The 23133-nt window shown below is 49.5% G+C and overlaps 1 pseudogene; it reads left to right on the top strand.

The window, feature by feature from the left end:
* The window catches only part of LOC132890961 (zinc finger protein 420-like), a 53428-nt pseudogene extending 35510 nt beyond the window's left edge, over positions 1-17918 (top strand).
* The last annotated feature ends 5215 nt before the right edge of the window (positions 17919-23133 follow it).

Genomic DNA, 23133 nt, shown 5'->3' with positions numbered 1-23133 from the left:
TCTTGCAGCACCTTGGCTTCTCTCCAGCAGAGGAAGAACAGCTCATACAGTGGTTCCAGCAAGGCCTGTTTTCTGCATTTGATGATCTCAGGTGGTCTGCAGTCCTGTCCTGGTGCCTTTCCACTTTTCAAGGCATCAATGGCTTTGCCAAGTTCTACTGAGGGTTCAGCATCTGGTTCAACGTCCAGTTAATCTAAGCCAGCAAGGCTCTTAATGGCATCTATAGCTGTTTGGCTGACAGAGTTCTCTCTGGTGTAGAGGTCCAGGTAGTGCTCAACTCATTGTCCCATCTGCTTGGTCCTGTCAGTGATTGTTTCACCAGTCTTGGATTTCAGAGGTGCAGTCTTCTTTATTGGCTCGCCAGTTGCTTGTTTGATTCCTTCATACATTACCTTGATGTTGCCAGTGTCAGATGCTTGTTGGATGCTGCTTGACCGTTGGCACCAGTAGTCATGAGCACATCAATGAGCGGTGTGACATCACAAGAGGCTGGCTGGCTCTCAGCGGGACCCTTCAATCAGTGCAAGGACACAAAGGTTAAAATAAATCAAGATTTTAATGTTATGCCAGGAAATTAAACAGAAAAGCTATCTCAAAGTCCAATGTTCAAATGAAGATGGATTCCCAAAAGTCAAACTCAAACAATGTCTCTGGCTTTAGAACAACAAAATTATAGGCAGGTTTCCTTCAGTCCAATATCCTTTTCTCAGAACAAACAAAATCTTCTGCCTTACTCTGAGTCCAGTCAACAATCCCTGTAGTCCTCAGCCCGGTGGCAGTCCCGTAGCAGGCATTCATAACACCGGTAAGTACTTCAGTGCAAAATCCTTCAGGTAAGAATTTCAGATAAGCTTTTCAACAAAGACTCCGCCCAGCAGGTTCCACTCAGCAACGAGAGTCCATGAACCTCTCTCCTCTCTCCTCCACATTCACACTGGGAGTTTTGAGCTCTCACAAAGCCCTCTTACTCATTAGGCCCTCATTGGCCACAGGTGTGTTGCCATGTTGGGTGCTGAGGGTGAAGTTCCCAACTCCACCACCAGATGGAGTTATAGCTGCTTGTTGTTGGAGCCATCTACGTGTGACATAGCGCCCCTCGACGACGCAGCCTCTCAGGATATCACAGCGGTTTGCTGGGCTTGCTTGCATGCAGCCTTAAATGCCAGTAGGTTTCTCTGACTAGGATCTTGCTTGTACAACCCCGATTCCAAAAAAGTTGGGACAAAGTACAAATTGTAAATAAAAACAGAATGCAATGATGTGGAAGTTTCAAAATTCCATATTTTATTCAGAATAGAACATAGATGACGTATCAAATGTTTAAACTGAGAAAATGTATCATTTAAAGAGAAAAATTAGGTGATTTTAAATTTCATGACAACAACACATCTCAAAAAATTTGGGACAAGGCCATGTTTACCACTGTGAGACATCCCCTTTTCTCTTTACAACAGTCTGTAAACGTCTGGGGACTGAGGAGACAAGTTGCTCAAGTTTAGGGATAGGAATGTTAACCCATTCTTGTCTAATGTAGGATTCTAGTTGCTCAACTGTCTTAGGTCTTTTTTGTCGTATCTTCCGTTTTATGATGTGCCAAATGTTTTCTATGGGTGAAAGATCTGGACTGCAGGCTGGCCAGTTCAGTACCCGGACCCTTCTTCTACGCAGCCATGATGCTGTAATTGATGCAGTATGTGGTTTGGCATTGTCATATTGGAAAATGCAAGGTCTTCCCTGAAAGAGACATCGTCTGGATGGGAGCATATGTTGCTCTAGAACCTGGATATACCTTTCAGCATTGATGGTGTCTTTCCAGATGTGTAAGCTGCCCATGCCACTCGCACTAATGCAACCCCATACCATCAGAGATGCAGGCTTCTGAACTGAGCGCTGATAACAACTTGGGTCATCCTTCTCCTCTTTAGTCCGAATGACACGGCGTCCTTGATTTCCATAAAGAACTTCAAATTTTGATTCGTCTGACCACAGAACAGTTTTCCACTTTGCCACAGTCCATTTTAAATGAGCCTTGGCCCAGAGAAGACGTCTGCACTTCTGGATCGTGTTTAGATATGGCTTCTTCTTTGAATTATAGAGTTTTAGCTGGCAACAGCGGATGGCACAGTGAATTGTGTTCACAGATAATGTTCTCTGGAAATATTCCTGAGCCCATTTTGTGATTTCCAATACAGAAGCATGCCTGTATGTGATGCAGTGCCGTCTAAGGGCCCGAAGATCATGGGCACCCAGTATGGTTTTCTGGCCTTGACCCTTATGCACAGAGATTCTTCCAGATTCTCTGAATCTTTTGATGATATTATGCACTGTAGATGATGATATGTTCAAACTCTTTGCAATTTTACACTGTCGAACTCCTTTCTGATATTGCTCCACTATTTGTCGGCGCAGAATTAGGGGGATTGGTGATCCTCTTCCCATCTTTACTTCTGAGAGCCGCTGCCACTCCAAGATGCTCTTTTTGTCCCCAGTCATGTTAATGACCTATTGCCGATTGACCTAATGAGTTGCAATTTGGTCCTCCAGCTGTTTCTTTTTTGTACCTTTAACTTTTCCAGCCTCTTATTGCCCCTGTCCCAACTTTTTTGAGATGTGTTGCTGTCATGAAATTTCAAATGAGCCAATATTTGGCATGAAATTTCAAAATGTCTCACTTTCGAAATTTGATATGTTGCCTATGTTCTATTGTGAATACAATATCAGTTTTTGAGATTTGTAAATTATTGCATTCCGTTTTTATTTACAATTTGTACTTTGTCCCAACTTTTTTGGAATCGGGGTTGTAGTTGATGTGAGCCTCCCTCTTGGCGTCGATGACAGGGTCCCATTGTGAGATGTTGGCTTCAATCCAATCTGCATTCATCCGTTCTTTCTTGCCATAAGTCTGGGCAGCAGCATCATGAATGGCACTTCAAAGGGAGTTCCGCCTGTCTGCAGCATTCTCTGCATGGGTATTTGGCAGCAACTCCACGAGACGTTGCATGAACTCTTGGTTTTTGGCTGGAATGGCAGCATAGCAGGTGTTATTCCTCAGCTGGCATTTCTTCCTAGGGAGGTGGAGTTTCTTAGGCCGAAGCTTTATCTTTGAGGCTATGAGTGAGTGGTCGATATCACAGTCAGCGCGGTGGTACGCTCTGGTGTTCCGTACACTGTTGAGAGAGCTGCGCCTAGAAATGACCATGTCCAGTTGATGCCAATGGCCTGACCTTGGATGTCTCCAGGATGGTTTGTGGCAAGCCTTGTTAGACTTAGACAACCTTTATGGTCATTCAGTATGCAACAAGTGTACACAAAACGAAATTGAATTGCAGTTTGGCTTGGCACAGAATTAAATATGAAGTGTATTAAATTAAATTATGCAGCAGCAAAAATATTAACATGTGCAATAGTATAAAGTGACCTGTGGCATTAGGAATTGTACAAGTATAAATAGAAGTTTAGAGTTTGGATTTGGAGTTCAGCAGTCTGGTGACCTTGAGGAAAAAGCTGTTACAGAACCTGGTGGTCATGCACCGAATGCTGCGGAACCTCTTTCCAGAGGCCAGGAGGGAGAACAGTCCATAGTGACGGTGTGAGGGGTCACTGATGATGTTTCTGGCTCAGGACATGCAGCGGCTAGGTGCAGTGTCCTGAATGGAGGGAAGAGAAGTCCCAATGATTTTCTTTGCTGTCCTCACCACGCTCCTCACAGTCTTCCAGTCAGAGGCACTGCAGCCTCTACACCACACAGAGATGCAGCTGGTCAGAACACTCTCTATGGTGTGTCTGTAGAATGTGGTGAGAAGGGGCAGGGATAGGTGGGCTCTCCTCATCCTACGCAGGAAGTGCAGATGCTGCTGTGCCTTCTTGACCAGTGATGTGGTGTTCACAGACCAGGTGAAGTTGTCTGTGATGTGCACCCCCAGGAACTTGGTGCTATTGACCACCTCCATAGCCGTGTTGTTGATGAGAAGTGGAGCGTGGCTGGGCTGGTTTTTCCTGAAGTCAATAATGATCTCTTTGGTTTTGTCTGGAAAAAAGGTGTTTATAATCAAGTCAAGTCAAGTTTATTGTCAAATATGTGGCAGATCACAGAATCCAGGGACACATGTCGGCCTGGGGGCATTTTGAGTTATTGACAGATTCAGAAAGTACAGTTTCTAAGCTTTCCAATGATGCCTTCCATGTGGAGATCTGACAATATTTGAAGAATGTGTGGCCTTTTGAAAGTGTATACTTCTTAAAACAGAAAAGGGAGAAAATCGCCCTCAAAGTTTTCCATCTCAGCTACTCTGGGTGTAGGGCGGGCACATAATGGTGCTCATTTGCATGACATTAAGGAAAGCCCTACCCCCTATGAGCTAGCACGATGCTACTTTCATGTAAACAAAGATCACCACGTCAATTTTCCTTTCATGCAAAGTATGCCCAACATAATTATGAAGTACAAAAATAAGTCCTAAAGTATACTTTAACGTTTTGTGGTTGAAAAATTACTCACACCGTAAGAAAGAAAGATAGCACGATGATGACACAACTAACACAACACTAGTTTCATGTAAAGCCTCGGTCACAACCGGCCATACGGTACGCGCTCCTACAGCTGGTCTACATGCAAAAAACGCAAGAAACACACGGAGAGCGCGCATGAAACACACGAGAGTGTGCGTGTGAAAAGCACGAGAGCGCGCGTGTGATGTGCTGATTTTCAAGCCGCAGACCGGCCACAGAGGTTCTTTGTCATGTCAAACAAACTCTACGGGCGCTTACGTTTTTTTCAGGTTGCAAGACAAACTTACGGCCAACGCGCGTCTTTCTTCATGAACAAAAAAAAACGCAGCGATTTGGGAAACGCCAAAAATCACACGGCCAAAAAATTGTACGTCCGGTTGTGACCTAGGCTTAACCAAACCACAACACTCTCCGTTATATGCAAAAATAACCACACAGCCTTAGATTAATAAACTTACCCCATCAGAAAGAGAAACGGCGCCTTGCACACACCAATGCCTCCAATGGAATGTAATCCTAGAACGGTCTGTGTATCATCTAATCATTCAAGTATTCCATTCAATCTGGAAAACGAGGTTGCGTTTTTTTTTTTGCTAGAAATGGTGATCTCCGATGTAAATACCGTGTGTCTGTTTGCTTCGCGGGGCTCCTCTGTGCTCTGTTTAGTAACTCATTCCATAGTGAAATCACACGCCTGTATGCAGTTAAGTAGCCATGCGCTCAACTCGGATCATACAGCTGATTCGCGGAAAAAAAAAAAGACTTAAATCATCATGTGAATGGCCCATATGGTAATTTACCCACACCCCCCAGCAGGCTACAGTCCTGACAAAAACGAGACAATTTGCAACAAAAAATGTATGCTTTTCCAACAAAACAATCTATTATCTGAAATACTGATTGCATTCTTCAAGATCTCAACTTGCACATGATGGAAAAAAACAAAAATCACAAATTTCGAAAAAAATATGCTTCTTTTGCAATTATCTCGGATTCGTTTCGGCCGACATGTGTCCCTGGATTCGGTGAGGGGTCACATATGCTATACATGCTCGACATACAGCACAGATGAAATTTCAGTCCTCTCTGACCCATGGTGCAAACAGGCAATGCAATAAATAAAAAATAAAAATAGAATAATTGAAAAAACAAACAATATAAACAGTATAAACACTCTAGATAGGAACTAGACATAGACTAAACACTCAGACAAACAATATAAACGGTATAAATAAACAGTATAATGCACAGGCCATGGTAACCGCACAGCTGTAGAAGTCTATGGCCGCTCTCATTCATCTTTCTAATGCCATGGTGGCCCAGCACAGTTGGCCAGGATTCTCGGTCAGCTCCCACTCTAGCGTTGAAGTCTCCAAGGAGATAGACATGCTCAGTCGATGGGGCTTGCTGTATTATGCAATCCAAAAGTTCATAGAACTGGTCTTTGACTTCAGAAGAAGCTTGCAGGGTTGGCGCATAGATGCACACAAGGTTCACAGTGCCAGCTGTTGTAGACAGGCGCAAGGTGAGTGTTTGCTCGCAACCACCTGAGGGGAGTTCAATCATGCAAAGCAGGGTGTTCTTGATGGCAAAAGCAACTCCATGTTCTCTGGGGTCTTTTCTACCTTTTCCCTGCCAGAAAAATGTGTAGTGTTCTTTCAGTGATCCACTTTCTGGAAGACGTGTTTCTTGCAGAGCTGCTATGTTCATGTCCAACCTGTGCAACTCCTTGTCAATTACTGCTGTCTTGCGAATGTCATTGATTTCTTGGAGATCATCTGACATACCAGTGCACATGGTGCACACATTCCAGCTTACAATTCGAAGAGCTGGAGTCTTCACTATGTTTCTGTGGTAGTTTCATGGTGCAGGTTTGACAATCTACCTGTTGAACAAGATGTTCTGAGCCCCAGGCACCCACTAGGGCAGACCGTCTGTGGTGAGTCAGCACCTTACTGACTGGGGGCTGCCCAGCTTGAGGCGGGCAGTAGCTGACCAGTGGAACGCGATGATTCCTCCCACCGACAAAGACAACCCATGGCATCCAACTCTTCACCAATTGAGCGGGGACTTCTAACCTGTAACTGCTGTCTTCCGTGTTCTGCTCTCACCCAAAGGCGAGACTGGAGTGACCTCTCCAGGGTGCAGGCCTGGGAAAGTTGTATGGAGGCCTAGTGCTGCCCAGTCAACAGGGCCCCATCTCAGTCGAACCGACTGCATCTGAGGGAATGCCAGGCATTACACTTGGAGCTGGCTTGACTGCAGGAGTTGCTGGAAGAACATCGTCATTGATGTTGGACCGCCACAAGGCAGCGGAGGTTTGTGGTCAGAGTTTCCCTCTCCTAGATCCCTCACAGTTCCCCGTCACCTGTGGTGTGCCAACGAGGAGGCACTGTGAGAGTCTTGATGTGGCAGCTGTAGAACCATCAGGAGAGGTCTTGCACACTCAGCCCCTCTTTTCGCTCATGGAGCTAGATGGTGGCTGCAGCTAGAAGCGGGAATGACAAGCACACCACATTCACACAACTGCAGCACTACAGCACACACACCCTATGCATAAGCACCGCACCACACCACCACTCGATATAGCCTATCCTTAATAATACAGAAATATGGGAACAAAAGCACCATGTTGGGTTGGAGGATGTGGCCATCAGTTACGTTCACTTGGTCAAAAGCGTGTCTCAGACTTGTGGAACAGGTTTTGGGGGAATTGGCTCCTGTTTCTGTGGGGCTGGGGTAGGGAAGGGGCAGGGAGAGAAAGTGAAGGAGAGAGAGAGAGAGAGAGAGAAGCTGCGGGAGCACCTGCTACCAGAAATGCTGTCAGGTGGTGCTGTGCCACGTGGACCACCTCCTCCAGTGACGCCACTTGGTGACACTGGACCCACATTGATGTCTCACTCTGCAGTCGGGTGACGAACTGTTTCAACGGCACGCGGTCGATGATGTCCTCCACACTGCATTCGCCTGCCTATAACCACTGTCAGCAGGTGTCTCGGAGCTGCTGTGCGAATGCAAATGGCTGGCCGACTTCACTATATGTCAGCACACGGAACCACTGGCAATGCTTTTCTGGGCCACAGCCAGCTTGTTGCAGTACAGTGTGCTGGTGGTGGGCAGCTGCTGCGCCACAAGTTGTGCATCCTCTGATAGGAACGGCAATCGGCGAGCCGCCCACTGTGAGGATGGCCACAAGCTCACCTCCGTGATGCACTCGAACAGCTCAAGGAAGGCTTCCGTGTCGTCCTGCTCCCCCATCATAACCAGCTGCACAGGAATGCTAGCCACAGGAGCAACCACTGGAGTATCCACTGACTGGACCAGCTGCGCATCTCCTGCCAGTCCTTCACTTGGGCTTCGAGCACATGCGTACACACACAAGCATGCATGCACGCAGGGTGTCATAGTCTGTCTCTCTCTCATTTCTGGTTGTCTGAAAGACACACAGAGACACAGGTTAATAGATAACCAGTAATTAGACACAGGTGCACCTCGTCACACAATACCTACTGGTTCAATCTGACTGCTTGCCATTCACAGCTGATGCTTGACCATACCCTCAGTGCCACAGTACCTTTACCTGTGTAATTTAATTTGAAGGCAGAGATTAATTTAATGAAGAAAATATAAATGTGTAATTTTTCTACAGGTATGCAGGAGCAGGCAGTGTGAAGAGTACATAGATGCCACAAGAGAAAGGCATGCAAATTGGATGAGGTGAGGAATATACCAGTTGTTGGGTCTTTATTTTTTTATTGGTTTTACAGTTCCTAATTTGTTGGAAGAATTTTATCTTCTTCCTGTCACTGATATCTCCCCCATTCTTTTTCTCGGTCTGTAACTGATCTGATTTTTACTTTTTCTGCCACTTCGCCTTTGTTTTAGGTACCGTATGTGAATTGTGCTCGTAACGATGAAGAACAGAACCTTGTGGCATTTCTGTATCGAGGGGGAATTCTGTATCGTTGCTTTCAACCCATTAACCCAGAACAGGAGCTCTTGGTGTGGTATGAAGAGGAGTATGCCAAAGAACTCAGTCCTATGTTTTATGACTTCTGGAACAAAAAGTGTTCCATGAATGGTAAAGTACATTCATACATACTGCAGATAATCTCAGTTTTATTAAATTATTCAGTGCCTGGCCAAAAGAAAGTTATTAAAATTAGAATAAGCAAATACTTATAAGCCTTTGTTTTGATAATTACTGCAGTGGATCACATGTTTCAGCTGGCAACATTTCTTTTAACTCTAACTGATGCAGCGAGTAGCTTCTTATTTCTTAAACAATCATGTCACAAGACATACAGTATCCCATAATTATGGAAAAAATATTAATGTGTTTCAGAATGAAGAATACAACCAAGGAGATTGTTGACATTATGGGAATTGGGTTAATAACTGTCCAACATATTATTAAAACCGGGAAGGATAGTGGTGAACTGTCAACGTTGTAGAATATAATGATGGTCTGAAAATATTATGCCTGACCATGATTGGAGAACACTTAAAGTCTTGATGAAATTAAACTGTAAAAATTCAACAGCAGGACTTATGGCTGTGTTTAACAGTGAAAGTAAGAGTATTTCCTTATGATTGTGTGGCCATAAGAAAACCACTTGTTAGTGAGGTGAATTGGAAGAAAAGGCTTCAGTTTGCTAGGGAGTATAAAGCTGAAGCAATTGAAAAAGGTCATGTGGTTTTATGAGTCCAGATAGGCGCATCAGGGTAAGAAGGGAAGTGCATGAAGCGATGCACCCATCATGCATCGTGGCCAATATACAAGCCTCTGAAGGCAGTGTTATGATCTGGGGTTGCTTCGTTTGATCATGTCTAAGCTCAGCAAAATTATGTGCCAATAAAATGAAGTCAGCTGACTACCTAAATGTACTGAATGACCAGGTTATCCTATCAATGGATTTTTCTTCCCTGATGGTGAAAGTGTGCCATTATCAAAGCTAAAGGTGGTCCAATGAAATATTACTTTCATTGGATTTTTTTTTTTTTTGGCCAGGCTTTGTATTTTTATAGTGGAGGAGCCATGAAAGTCAGTGTTTGTCCAGCTCAGGCACTGGTATCCCATCAGGCATGAGGACTAACATGTCGAGTCTGACCATACCGGTAGGCCTCATGAAGTCAGGAACCCCCTATGATCCCCCAAGAAAAGGCTGTACCCCCGCAGTAGTCCAAATTATTCTAGGTACTAATAAATAACCTGCACCTTTTTGATTAAAGCAGGCATGGTGGGTCATAAAAGACCAAAAGTTCTCCAGGTATTGTAGGATGAGGCTGTTCAATGTGTTTTAGGTCTTTACTCACAAGAAAAACTATTGCTTATGATGAAAGAACAACATCTTCCCATTGACAAATTCCACTTGACACTGAATAAACTCAAAGCTGGTTCTTCTGAAATACTGTAGATTGTTCAAACATTTCACATCACTTCCTGGTGAGGACTATGAAGAAAATTGTGTCCTGTCTTGAACCAAACATATTGTTTGAAAAAGAAATGTTGCAGCAGGTGAAAAAGGAAGGACAATTATTACTTACAACTAATAAATGCACCGTTTCTTTAAAAAATTTGTAGATGAGATCAAGAAAAACTTTTCCACAAGATGAAGTCCAGAGCTTGTCAAAGACCAGGCAGGAGAGGAGACCAAATGCACTCGAACCACAGTTTATTAATAATAGGGGAAAAGGGAGTTGGGAGAATGTGTGTGAAGTTCAATGGCAGGAGGACTGAGAGGCAGGGATGGCTGGTGGGAGCGTGGTGGTGACGTCTGAAGTCTCCCATCCAAGTACTGACAAGGCCCGACCCTGCTTAGCTTCTGAGATCAGACAGGATCAGGCGTTGTCAGAGAGGTGTGGCTGTAGGCTGACAGCTCTTGGGTTTCAGGCAGTCTCCCAGCAAGCAGTCCCTCAGCAGGCAGGAGATAGAGAGCAGGCTGGAACACAGAGTCACAAATCAGGTAGCAAGAAAGGGGACAGAAATGCAGGGTCAGGTTACCAGGGCAGAAGAGTAGGGCTCCAGGTAGGGCTGCTCACACCAGGCAGATGGAGAGGCAGGCGAGCAGCAGGGCTGGGCGAGCTGGAGATCAGGCGAAGGTACAGGAGAGGCAGGCAAGAGGCAGAGTCGACAGGACAGAAGGCAGATCAGGTTACCGGGGCTGGAGAGCAGACAGAGTCAGACGGAACAGAATATCTTCAGGAGTCAGAGTAGTAGGAACACAGAGCAGGTTATCACGCTGAGAGTTGCAGACGATCTGACAAAGAAGCTTGGGAGAACTGCAGTATAAATACACAGGGGGAAAGCAGGTGATCGGCAACAGCCAATGACAGTCACTGAAAGTAAATAAGAGGAAGTGAGTGTGGGTGTGGCTGGTAATGCTGAGTGGAGATGTTACCTGAAGAGAGAAGCCCACAGGTAGGACCATGACAGAACCCCCCCCCCCCCCCCCCAAGGGACGGCTCCAGAAGTCCCTAGCCACAGATCCACAAAGACGGGCGGGAGGAGGGGGAATACCGGTGGAGGGTCAGAACTCCTCTGACCGGTCAGTGTCCAAGGCCTCAGGATCTGGTTCAGAATCGGACTCGGGGACAGTAGCGGTTGGCGCATCGTCATTCCGATAAGGACCCTTTGGTCGACCCCTCCGGTTGGCCGGCTGGTCCGGATGCAGGCGATGAAAGGTGCTGATGAGGGTATGGTCTACGATTCTCCCAGCAGGGACCCACATCCTCTCCTCAGGACCATAGCCCTCCCAATCCACCAGGTATTGAAGGCCCCTGCCCCTGCGCCGTGACTTCAGCAGTCGCCGGACGGAGTAGACCGGGCCACCATCGATGAGACGAGGAGGAGAAGGTGCAGCTGGGACCAGCGGGCTTTCGTGCACTGGCTTAATCTTAGAGATGTGGAAGGTGGGGTGCACTCTCATTGACTTGGGCAGTCGGAGCCGGACAGCAGACTGGCTGATTATCCTCTGGATCGGGAATGGTCCGACGAACCAAGGTGCCAGCTTACGAGACTCCACTTGGAGGGGCAGGTCCTTGGCTGATAACCACACCTTCTGGCCCACCCGGTAGGTGGGCCCAGGTGTCCTCCACTGGTTGGCTCCAGTAGAGTAGCTGGTGACTGACTTGAGGAGTGCAGCGTGGGCTTGAGACCAGGTGCAGCGGCATCGGCGTGCATAGGTGAGGGCGGCCGGGCAGGTGACCTCTCCCTCCTGGCTGGGGAACAGGGGGGGTTGGTAGCCATACATGCAGTGGAATGGGGACAGCCCAGTGGCTGAGCTGGTGAGGGAGTTGTGAGAGTATTCCACCCACAGCAGGTGCTCGCACCAGGCCCTAGGGTTGCGTGACGCCATGCACCGAAGTGCCTTCTCCAACTCCTGGTTAGTCTGCTCTGACTGGCTGTTAGACTGGGGTCGGAATCCGGAGGTGAGGCTGGCGGTGGCCCCCTAGTAGGTGACAGAACTCCTTCCAGAAAGAGGAGGCAAATTGCGGCCCCCGGTCCGAAACGATGTCCTTGGGCAGCCCATGGATGCGATAGACATGCTGCAGGACGATCTGGGCGGTCTCTTTGGCCGACGGTAGTTTTGGGAGGGGAACAAAGTGTGCCATCTTGCTAAAGCGGTCCACGATAGTGAGTATGACCATCATCCCGTTAGAAGGGGGCAGACCCGTAACAAAATCCAGGGAAATGTGGGACCAGGGTCACATTGGCATGGGCAGAGACTGGAGCAAACCGGCAGGAGGCCAGCTGGAGGACTTATTTTGATTACAGGTAGGGCAGGCTCGGACGAAGTCTCACACATCCCTGCTCATAGTAGGCCACCAGAACCGTTGGGCGAGCAGGTGGTAGGTGCGAGTGGAACCAGGGTGGCAGGCTAGATGGGAGTCGTGTCCCCATTGTATAACCTGGGATTGCAGGTCTTCAGGAACAAAGAGGTGACTAGCGGGGCATGCACTGGGGCTGGGTTGGTCACGGAGGGCTTCCCGCACTCGTTCTTCGATGTCCCAGATCAGAGCAGCAATGATACAGGGGTCAGGTAGGATGGGAGCCAGATCTTTGGAGGGGGCATCATCCTTCTGGAACTGGCGGGAGAGTGCGTCAGGCTTGGTGTTGCAAGATCCGGATCGGTACGAAAGGGTGAAATTGAATCTGGTGAAAAAGAGAGCCCAGCGGGCCTGTCTGGGGTTGAGTCGTTTGGCGGTGCGGATGTATTCCAGATTCTTATGGTCTGTCCAGACCAGGAATGGGACTACGCACCCCTCCAGCCAGTGACGCCATTCCTGCAGGGCGAGCTTGACCGCCAGCAGTTCCCGGTTGCCTATGTCGTAATTGCGTTCGGCCGGCGATAGCCGGCGGGAGAAGAACGCACAAGGGTGGAGTTTGTTGTCATCTGCTGACCTCTGTGAGAGCACTGCCCTGACTCCCACATCCGAGGTGTCCACCTCTACAATGAATTGCCGCTCCACATCTGGCATCCGGAGGACGGGAGCAGTGGTGAACCGAGCCTTGAGGATGGCAAAGGCTTCATTGGCAGCCGGAGTCCAGGCTGTTTGGTGCTGGTCAAGGCGGTAAGGGGTGACGCAATGGTGCTGTAATTACGAATGAATTTCCTGTAGAAATTTGCGAAGCCCAGGAACTGCTGAAGCTTCTTCCTGCTCTCTGGTACTGGCCATGAAGTCACTGCTGAGACTTTGGCAGGGTCCATCTGGATGCTCCCCTCTGCCACAATGTACGCCAGGAACCCCACAGACTTGGCATGAAAAACACACTTCTCCGCCTTGACGAAGAGGGAGTTTTCAAGGAGACGACGGAGCACTTACTGGACATACTGGGTGTGTTCGGACAGGGTTTGGGAGAAGATCAGGATGTCGTCGAGGAAAACGAACACGAACTTGTTCAACATATCTCGCAGGACATCATTCACCAGAGCCTGGAATACCGCTGGCGCGTTGGTAAGGCCAAACGGCATCACCCGGTATTCATAATGACCGGTGGGGGTGTTGAACGCGGTCTTCCATTTGTCTCCCTCCCTTATCCGAACCAGGTGGTAGGCATTCCGGAGATCTAGTTTGGTGAAGACCGTGGCTCCCTGGAGCAGCTCGAAGGCGAAGGTGAGCAGTGGGAGAGGGTATCGGTTCTTGATGGTGATGTCGTTGAGACCCCTGTAATCGATGCAGGGGCGCAGGGATCCATCCTTATTTCCCACGAAGAAGAACCCAGCGCCGGCGGGAGAGGAGGATGGACGGATGAGGCCGGCAGCCAGAGAGTCACTGATGTAGTCCTCCATTGCCTTCCTTTCCGGGGCGGACAGAGAGTAGAGACAGCCCTTGGGTGGTGCAGTGACTGGGAGGAGATCAATGGCACAGTCGTAGGGCTGGTGAGGAGGCAAGGAAATGGCCTTGGCTTTGCTGAATACCTCCCGAAGGCTGTGATAACACACTGGGACATTAGTGAGGTCAGGGGCTGAGCTGGCAGGTGGAGTACGGGGGTGTAGAGTGGCGGCTCGTAAGCAGGTCCGGTGGCAGTCCTTGCCCCATTCTCTTATCGCTCCAGTGGCCCAGTCGAGGTGAGGACTGTGCTGGCGGAGCCATGGATAGCCCAGGATGAGAGGTTGGCCGGGGGAATGGAGCAGGTGAAACTGGATGGTTTCGTGGTGGTTGCCTGACAGAGTCATCAGAACAGGGGCAGTGAGGTGGGTGACGGTGCCAAGGAGATGGCCATCCAGCGCCCTGGCTGGAATGGGAGAGGATAAGTGATGGCTTTGCAGACTCAACTGGCGCACAAGCTCGGTGTCCATGATGTTAGCCTCGGCGCCAGATTCAACCAGGGCGGCCAGGGTGTGGGTGGAATCCGACAGATGAAGACAAACTTGGAGCATAGGTTTCTGGCTGGTGGAGGAATGGATGGTCATTGAGCTCAGCCGGACCCCTCCTATGTCCGGTGAGCTCGGGCTTTTACTGGGCAAGAGGCAGCACGGTGACCGTCACCCCCACAGTACAGGCACAGATTGGAGGTGATCCGACGCTGGCGCTCTGCCGGGCTGAGGGAAGCACGGCCGATCTCCATGATCTCTGACTGGTCCAGAAGGCTGGGTGGAGAAACAGCAGATGACGTAGAAGGGGCTGGGTTACTCCGTGTGCTGGTGACTGGCTGAGTCTGGGGGGCCCTCTCTCGTCGACGGGTCTGGACCCGGCAGTCAATGCGGACGGCCAGGGCAGTGGCCTCATCGAGTGTCGATGGTTGTTCGTATGAGACCAATTCATCCTTCATGTAGTCGGCCAGGCTGTGCAGAAAGGCATCCACCAGTGCCTGCATGTTCCATTTGCTGCGCCGGGCCAAGGTCCGGAAATCGATCGAGTAGTCAGCCACTGTTCGTCTGCCTTGGCGAATACTCATCAGTCCTCCGGATGCCTCTACTGACGATGAGACCAGGTCGAAGACCTTAGTCATCTCCGCTGCAAACAGGGAAAAGGAGGCACACGCCGGTGTCTGGTGTTCATACTCAGCAGTCCCCCACAGGTGGGCGGGGCCAGTCAGACGAGTGATGACGAAGGCCACCTTCGCCGCCTCCAACGCGAAGGTTCTAGGCTGCAGGTCGAACAGCAACCGGCAGCTGGTCAGGAAAGCACGGACTTGGGTGGGGTCACCGTCAAAATGTTCCGGACTGCCGACCTTGGGTTCCGGGGCATCAAGTGCAGCAGGAGCACCTCCCGGAGCTGGCACGTCAGCAGCGGGTATGACAGGGGCTGATGCAATGAGGGGCGGCGGTGGTTGACTCAGAGGAGCAGGGGGTGCTAGGGTGGTGAGCAGCTGGAGTGCTTGGTCCAGTCGTTGTTGCTGTAGCTGTTGCTGCTCAAGCTGGATCAGGGCTGCAATGTCGGCAGACATCCGACTGACATCTCCTTCGGTGCGCTGCAGCCGGTCTAGGGCAGAGGGTTCGGGCGCTGACTCCATGTCAGATCAGATCGTTCTGTCAAAGACCGGACAGGAGAGGAGATCAAATGCACTCAAACCACAGTTTATTAATAACAGGGGAAAAGGGAGTTGGGAGAATGTGTGTGTGTGTGTGTGAAGTTCAGTGGCAGGAGGACTGAGAGGCAGGGATGGCTGGTGGGAGCATGGTGGTGACGTCTGAAGTCTCCCATCCAAGTACTGACCAGGCCCGACCCTGCTTAGCTTCTGAGATCAGACGGGATCAGGCGTTGTCAGAGAGGTGTGGCTGTAGGCTGACAGCTCTTGGGTTTCAGGCAGTCTCCCAGCAAGCAGTCCCTCAGCAGGCAGGATAGAGAGCAGGCTGGAACACAGAGTCACAAATCAGGTAGCAAGAAAGGGGACAGAAATGCAGGGTCAGGTTACCAGGGCAGAAGAGTAGGGCTCCAGGCAGGGCTGCTCACGCCAGGCAGATGGAGAGGCAGGCGAGCAGCAGGGCTGGGCGAGCTGGAGATCAGGCGAAGGTACAGGAGAGGCAGGCAAGAGGCAGAGTCGACAGGACAGAAGGCAGATCAGGTTACCGGGGCTGGAGAGCAGACAGAGTCAGACGGAACAGAATATCTTCAGGAGTCAGAGTAGTAGGAACACAGAGCAGGTTATCACGCTGAGAGTTGCAGACGATCTGACAAAGAAGCTTGGGAGAACTGCAGTATAAATACACACAGGTGGGAAAGCAGGTGATCGGCAACAGCCAATGACAGTCACTGAAAGTAAATAAGAGGAAGTGAGTGTGGGCGTGGCCGGTAATGCTGAGTGGAGATGTTACCTGAAGAGAGAAGCCCACAGGTAGGACCATGACAGAGCTAACCTGTCTGGTGGCTGACTTGTTTTCATGGCCGGAGTTTCCTTCAGAGCAGTGGCAACTGTTTGAGGAACTGTATGATTTGTGTCCAGTGAAATGTCATTTAAGGAGATATGTTCACCACACAGAAATCACCAACAGCCCTCTGTAGTCCATGCTGGTGCCCCTGAGTCTTGTGAAATTGTAGACAAGCAGATCCATTCCCAGATCCACTTATTCTCTGTTGCTGGTTAAATCTTCATTCATGTAGAATCTCGAATGTTTTTACTTAACCTCAATCATTCCTTGACATTGGGATAGTGGTGTTGCATTTTATAATCTAGTTGCATTTCATGTTCGCTCTGATGTTTTTGTTCTTTCACTTGTCCAGAAGTAAACAACTCTCTCTTCAAATTCTTTTCCTACACAACATGATCTCTTTCTGATGCAACCCAATTTAACCTAGGCAAACACATCCAGAGATGCCATGATGAAGAGTATTTGAAACCATCCAAAACAGGAGATATTAAGCATGATCTTCAGATCCCCTCCAAAGGCTCCAGTAGTCAGCCAACAGCATCTGATGCTCTCAGTTCTGATACTTCTAATAATGATGTCCAAAAGGAAATTCACCACTGCTCAGAACGTGGAACGAATTTTGGTCATCAGAGTGCTCTCCAACAACATGAACAAGTTTACACAGGAGAGAAGCCATGTCACTGCTCACAGTGCGGAAAGAGTTTTACTCAACAGAGTGATCTTTAGCGACACCAGCGCATTCACACAGGAGAGAAGCCGTATCTCTGCTCACAGTGTGGAAAGTGTTTTGCTCAAAAGAGTGATCTTCAGCGACACCAGCGCATTCACACAGGAGAGAAGCCATATCTCTGCTCACAGTATGGAAAGAGTTTTACTCAAAAGAGTCATCTCCAACAACACCAGCGCATTCACACAGGAGATAAGCCACATCAGTGTTCACAGTGTGGGAAGGGTTTCATTCATCAAAGTACTTTCCAAGAACACCAGCGCATTCACACAGGGGAGAAACCTCATCAGTGCTCACAGTGTGGAACGAATTTTACTCATCACAGTGCTCTCCTACGACACCAACACATTCACACAGGAGCGAAGCCATATTATTGCTCACAGTGTGGAAAGTTTTTCACTCAAAAGAGTCATCTCCAACACCACCAACACATTCACACAGGAGAGAAGCCGTATCTCTGCTCACAGTGTGGAAAGAGTTTTATTCACCAGCATAATCTCCAACTACACCAGTGGATTCACACAGGGGAGAACCCTTATCAGTGCTCACAGTGTGGAAAGAGCTTTATTCATCAGAGTCATCTCCAACTACACCAGCGCATTCACAAAGGCATGAAGTCATATCACTGCTCACAGTGTGGAAAGAGTTTTATTCATCAGAGTCATCTCCAACAACACCAACACATTCACACAGGAGAGAAGCCATATCATTGCTCACAGTATGGAAAGTGTTTTACTCAAAAGATTCATCTCCAACGGCACCAGCGGATTCACACAGGAGAGAAACCATATCACTGCTCACAGTGTGGAAAGAGTTTTACTCGGCAGAATCACCTCCAAAAACATCAGCGCATTCACACAGGATAGAAGCTTCATCACACCTGACAGTGTGAACAGCATTTTACTCATTAGGGTAATTTCCATGTTTACCTATCCTTTTGCACCAGAGAGAAACAGTATCACTGCTCACAGTGTGGCAAAACATTTATTTATTCAGATACATTTAAGATGCACAAGTGCATGAACTCGGAGACACTGCATGATTTTCAAGTTGTCAAATTGTATTTGTTTATTACAGTTTTGCCTGGAATTGATGTATATTTTGAAAGATGTAATTTTATTTATCTTGACTTTCTGCAGAAGACAAAATGTGGAATCTTAAAATAAGACTATTGGTTTTTGTTTTTTACTTGAACTTCAGTAGTCGTAACATAAGCCATTACCGCACAAGTCATGCATTCACTACGATATTAGCATCAGTGTAATCCAGCAGCATTACACTAAAATGGAACCAGTGAGCTTTTGGAAAGTTTACTTGACAGTAAACTCAAATCACATGTAAATATAGCGGAAACAGAACCAGTCCTTTAGTTCATCGGGTGTTCTTGCCCATCGTCTACTAATATATGGTTTTCTCTTGTATTTTTCAATGGTTATTGGACAAGATTTATTCAGTCACATCAAATCAATTGACTGTGATTTTAGTAAGGGTCTTTTTTCACTCAATGCATAAGGGTCTGTATTTTGCGAACTCATAATGTACACGTATCTGTTCCTTAGGTCCTGATGATTTTGTCCATGCTCCTGTTTTACATTATCTAAACCTTGGGTAATATCAATCTCGTCTAGTGTATCCTTCGTATCCTTCCTATCCTTCGTAATCGAGCTGGCAAAGGACCATTTGGCGGCTGTCCCGATGGCAGGACAGCAGACGACCTCTTCTCTCTCTCTCTCTCTCCCCTCCTCATGTGTCTCCTCCTCGCCCCATTCCCCCACCGCGGAGGCGGGGGCCGGCACCACCTCAGCCGGCCCGCCGCACCCGCGGTGCCCTCCCGTGTCTCCCCTCTGTGCCCTCCCGTGTCTCCCCTCTGTGTCTGTCTCTCCCCCCCCTCAGGTGAGTAAGCCCCAGAGCACTAGTGCAGAGAGGAAGCCCGGGCCGGTTTGCTGGCGCTGCGGGGAGCCGGGCCACCTCCAACAGCAGCGATCGGTAATGGAGGTGGGCGCGGTGGTTCGGATCCCCGACGCGCCAGGAGCCGCCCTCGATCGGGCCGGAGCATATCGCATACCGGTGAGTATCCAAGGGGATACATATAAGGTGTTGGTGGATTCTGGCTGTAATCAGTCCTCAATCCACCAAAGCCTGGTGCAAGGCGAGGCATTGGGGGGAGCACAGGGGGTGAAGGTGTTGTGTGTGCACGGGGATGTTCACAGCTACCCTTTGGTGTCGGTCCACATTTTTTTCAGAGGGGAAAAATTTAGAGTAAAGGCGGTGGTTAATCCTCGCCTCACCCACTCGATAATTTTGGGGACTGATTGGCTGGGATTTCGGGATTTAATGACACATTTAGTGAAGAGTGGGTCCTGCCATTTAACAGGGGTAGGTCCCGGTGTCGCGTTGGCGGGAGCAGCTGTCACAGAGCCATGTATGTCATCTCCGTGTCAGAGTGAGGAGCCGCCGGCTCCTCCTCTCTCTGTTGGAGAATCCCTTGCGGATTTTCCATTAGAGCAATCGCGAGACGAGACTCTGTGGCATGCGTTTGACCAAGTGAGAGTAATCGATGGTCAAACGCTCCAGCCGAACGCCACCCCGTCCATCCCCTACTTCGCGATTATGAAGGATAGATTATACCGAGTGACGCAGGACACTCAAACTAAAGAGCGAGTCACGCAGCTTTTAATTCCGAAGAGCCGCCGGGAATTGGTATTCCAGGCGGCTCACTTTAATCCCATGGCTGGACACTTAGGGCAGGATAAAAAACTAGCCCGAATAATGGCCCGGTTCTATTGGCCAGGGATTCACGACGATGTCCGTAGGTGGTGTACGGCGTGCCGCGAATGCCAGTTAGTAAATCCAGTGGCCATTCCAAAAGCGCCTTTGCGCCCTCTACCGTTAATTGAGACCCCGTTCGAAAGAATTGGGATGGATCTAGTCAGGCCATTAGATCGGTCAACACGAGGGTACCGCTTTATATTAGTTCTGGTGGACTATGCAACGCAATACCCAGAAGCAGTGCCTCTTCACAATATCTCAGCATGCAGTATTGCGGAGGCACTCTTCCGCGTTATCTCCCGAGTTGGAATCCCGAAAGAGATTCTGACTGATCAAGGCACCTCGTTTATGTCACGTATACTGAACGAACTGTATGGGTTGTTGGGTATTAAGCCAATCCGCACCAGTGTGTATCACCCACAAACTGACGGTTTAGTTGAACGGTTCAATCGCACCCTCAAGAACGTAATTAAAAAATTCGTAAGTGAGGATGCACGTAATTGGGATAAATTGCTCGAACCCTTGCTCTTTGCAGTGTGAGAGGTCCCGCAAGCCTCCACGGGGTTCTCCCCATTTGAATTGTTATACGGGCGTAAGCCGCGCGGCATTTTAGATGTGCTGCAGGAAAATTGGGAGGAGGGACCTTCCCCAAGTAAAAACGAAATCCAATATGTTATTGACCCGCGCGCAAAACTCCACACACTCACCTAACTCAGGAGAATTTGTGGCAGGCCCAAGAACGACAGACCCGCCTGTACGACAAGGCCTTAGGGAGTTCGCACCGGGAGATAAAGTTCTCGTACTGTTGCCCACATCTAGCTCCAAATTGGTCGCCAAGTGGCAAGGACCCTTTGAGGTCACACAGCGAGTCGGGGACGTTGACTATGAGGTGAGGCGAACGGATAGGGGTGGGGTGCTACAGATTTACCACCTCAACCTGCTCAAACTCTGGAACGAGGAGGTCCCTGTGGCATTGGTGTCGGTGGTTCCGGAGAAGGCAGAGCTGGGGCCAGAGGTTCAAAAGGGAACATTCGCATCGCGTACCTCTCCGGTCCCCTGTGGAGACCACCTCTCCCCTACCCAACTCGCGGAGGTTGCCCAGTTGCAGACCGAGTTTCCGGACGTGTTCTTGCCCCTGCCCGGCCGCACCAACCTCATAGAGCACCACATTGAGACGCCCCCGGGGGTGGTAGTGTGTAGCCGCCCTTACAGATTACCTGAGCACAAGAAAAAAGTAGTTTGGGAAGAACTCGAGGCCATGCTCGAAATGGGCATCGTTGAGGAGTCCCACAGGGACTGGAGCAGCCCGGTGGTCTTGGTACCCAAGGCCGACGGGTCAGTCCGGTTCTGTGTGGACTATAGAAAAGTCAACGCGGTGTCTAAATTCGATGCGTACCCAATGCCTTGTATTGATGAGTTGCTCGATTGGCTAGGCACAGCTCGTTTTTACTCGACACTGAGTTTAACAAAGGGTTATTGGCAGATCCCCTTGACTCCATTATCCTGGGAAAAAATGGCTTTTTCCACACCATTCGGCTTACACCAATTTGTCACACTTCCTTTTGGGCTGTTTGGGGCACCCGCTACGTTTCAGCGGCTGATGGACAGGGTCCTCCGCCCCCACGCCACCTATGCGGCCGCCTACCTCGATGACATTATTATCTATAGCAATGACTGGCCGAGGCACCTCGAACATCTGAGGGCCGTCCTTAGGTTGCTGAGGCGAGTGGGTCTCACAGCCAACCCAAAGAAGTGTGCGATTGGGTGGGTGGAAGTACAGTATCTGGGCTTCCACTTGGGCAACGGGCAGGTGCATCCCCAAATTAACAAGACAGCAGCAATTGCGGCCTGCCCGAGGCCCAAGACCAAAAAGGGGGTGAGACAGTTCCTGGGGCTGGCTGGCTCTTATCGTAGGTTTGTACCTAATTATTCGGACGTTACCAGCCCGCTGACTGATCTGACTAAAAAGGGGGCACCAGATCCGGTCCAGTGGACGGAGCAATGCCAGCGGGCTTTTTCTAAGGTTAAGGCTGCACTGTGTGGGGGGCCACTTTTACACTCCCCTGACTTTTTTCTCCCCTTTATGTTGCAGACGGATGCGTCGGACAAAGGGCTGGGGGCCGTTTTGTCCCAGCAGGCGGAGGGGGAGGATCGCCTAGTCTTATACATTAGTCGCAAGCTGTCGGTGCGTGAGGGGCGCTACAGCACCATTGAAAAAGAGTGCCTGGCGATCAAGTGGGCGGTCCTCACTCTCCGGTACTACCTGCTGGGACGCCCTTTCACTCTCTGTTCGGACCACGCGCCCCTCCAGTGGCTCCACCGCATGAAGGATGCCAACGCGCGGATCACCCGTTGGTATCTGGCACTCCGACCCTTTAACTTCAAGGTGATCCTCAGGCCGGGGGCGCAGATGGTCATGGCGGACTTCCTCTCCCGTCGGGGGGGGGGGGGGGGGGGGGGGGTCGGCTGCAGGCTGGACAGCCGCCCGGCCTGAGTCAGGCGGTGGCGGTATGTGGCAGCGGGGGTGTGGTCAAGCATCAGTCTGTGACAGGAGGGCGGAGTCAGGGAAGGTAAGTGGCAGAATCACTACACCTGTTGTTAATTAACGTGTTTGTGTGTCTTCCCAGTGACCGCGCCCTATTTAAGGAGAGAGAGCGAGAGCAGAGGGAGCTCTCTCCTCAACCAGATGACTGATGTGTGTGCGTGTGTCTGGGTGTGTTTGAGTATGCACATAAGCTGAAAAGCTGAATAAAAGCAGTTTTGTGAACTCAGTTCTGTCCTGCCGTCCTTCTGTGCTCCACCCACCTACACAAACTGTCACAGCACCTAACCCACAACTGCTCCCCGGGCGCTGTAGCATAGCTGCCTACTGCTCTGGGTACGTGTGTGTGATCATTGTCCACTTGTGTGCATGCATGTGTTCACTGCTTAAGGTGGGTTAAATGCAGAGGTTAAATTTCATTGTGTGCTTAAGTCTGTGCTTGAGTGTACTTGTGACAAATAAAGGCTTCTTGGCTTGGCTTCTTCTTCTAGATGTTTAAGGAGGGGAATTGTGGATGAGAACAAAAGGAGGATGAGCAGCTGAAGCATTGCTGGTTCCAAGTGTGCATCGAGGGTGATGACAAGCAACCAGGGTGGCCCCTCCCACTGTCTGTCTTCCACATCTGTCAGGAGCTTCTCTACTTCCACACTGAGCACCAAGGGCAGCCCTGCGACCTATTAGTGGTCCCACATTCAGAATTGGACATAGTCATGCACCTAGCCCCCACCATAGCTAACTGCCAGAAACACCACAGAGAATGTACAGAACCA

This window comes from Neoarius graeffei, chromosome 8, assembly GCF_027579695.1.
Source record: "Neoarius graeffei isolate fNeoGra1 chromosome 8, fNeoGra1.pri, whole genome shotgun sequence".
NCBI classification, from domain to species: domain Eukaryota; kingdom Metazoa; phylum Chordata; class Actinopteri; order Siluriformes; family Ariidae; genus Neoarius; species Neoarius graeffei.
This window is presented reverse-complemented; position numbering and strand designations above follow the sequence as displayed.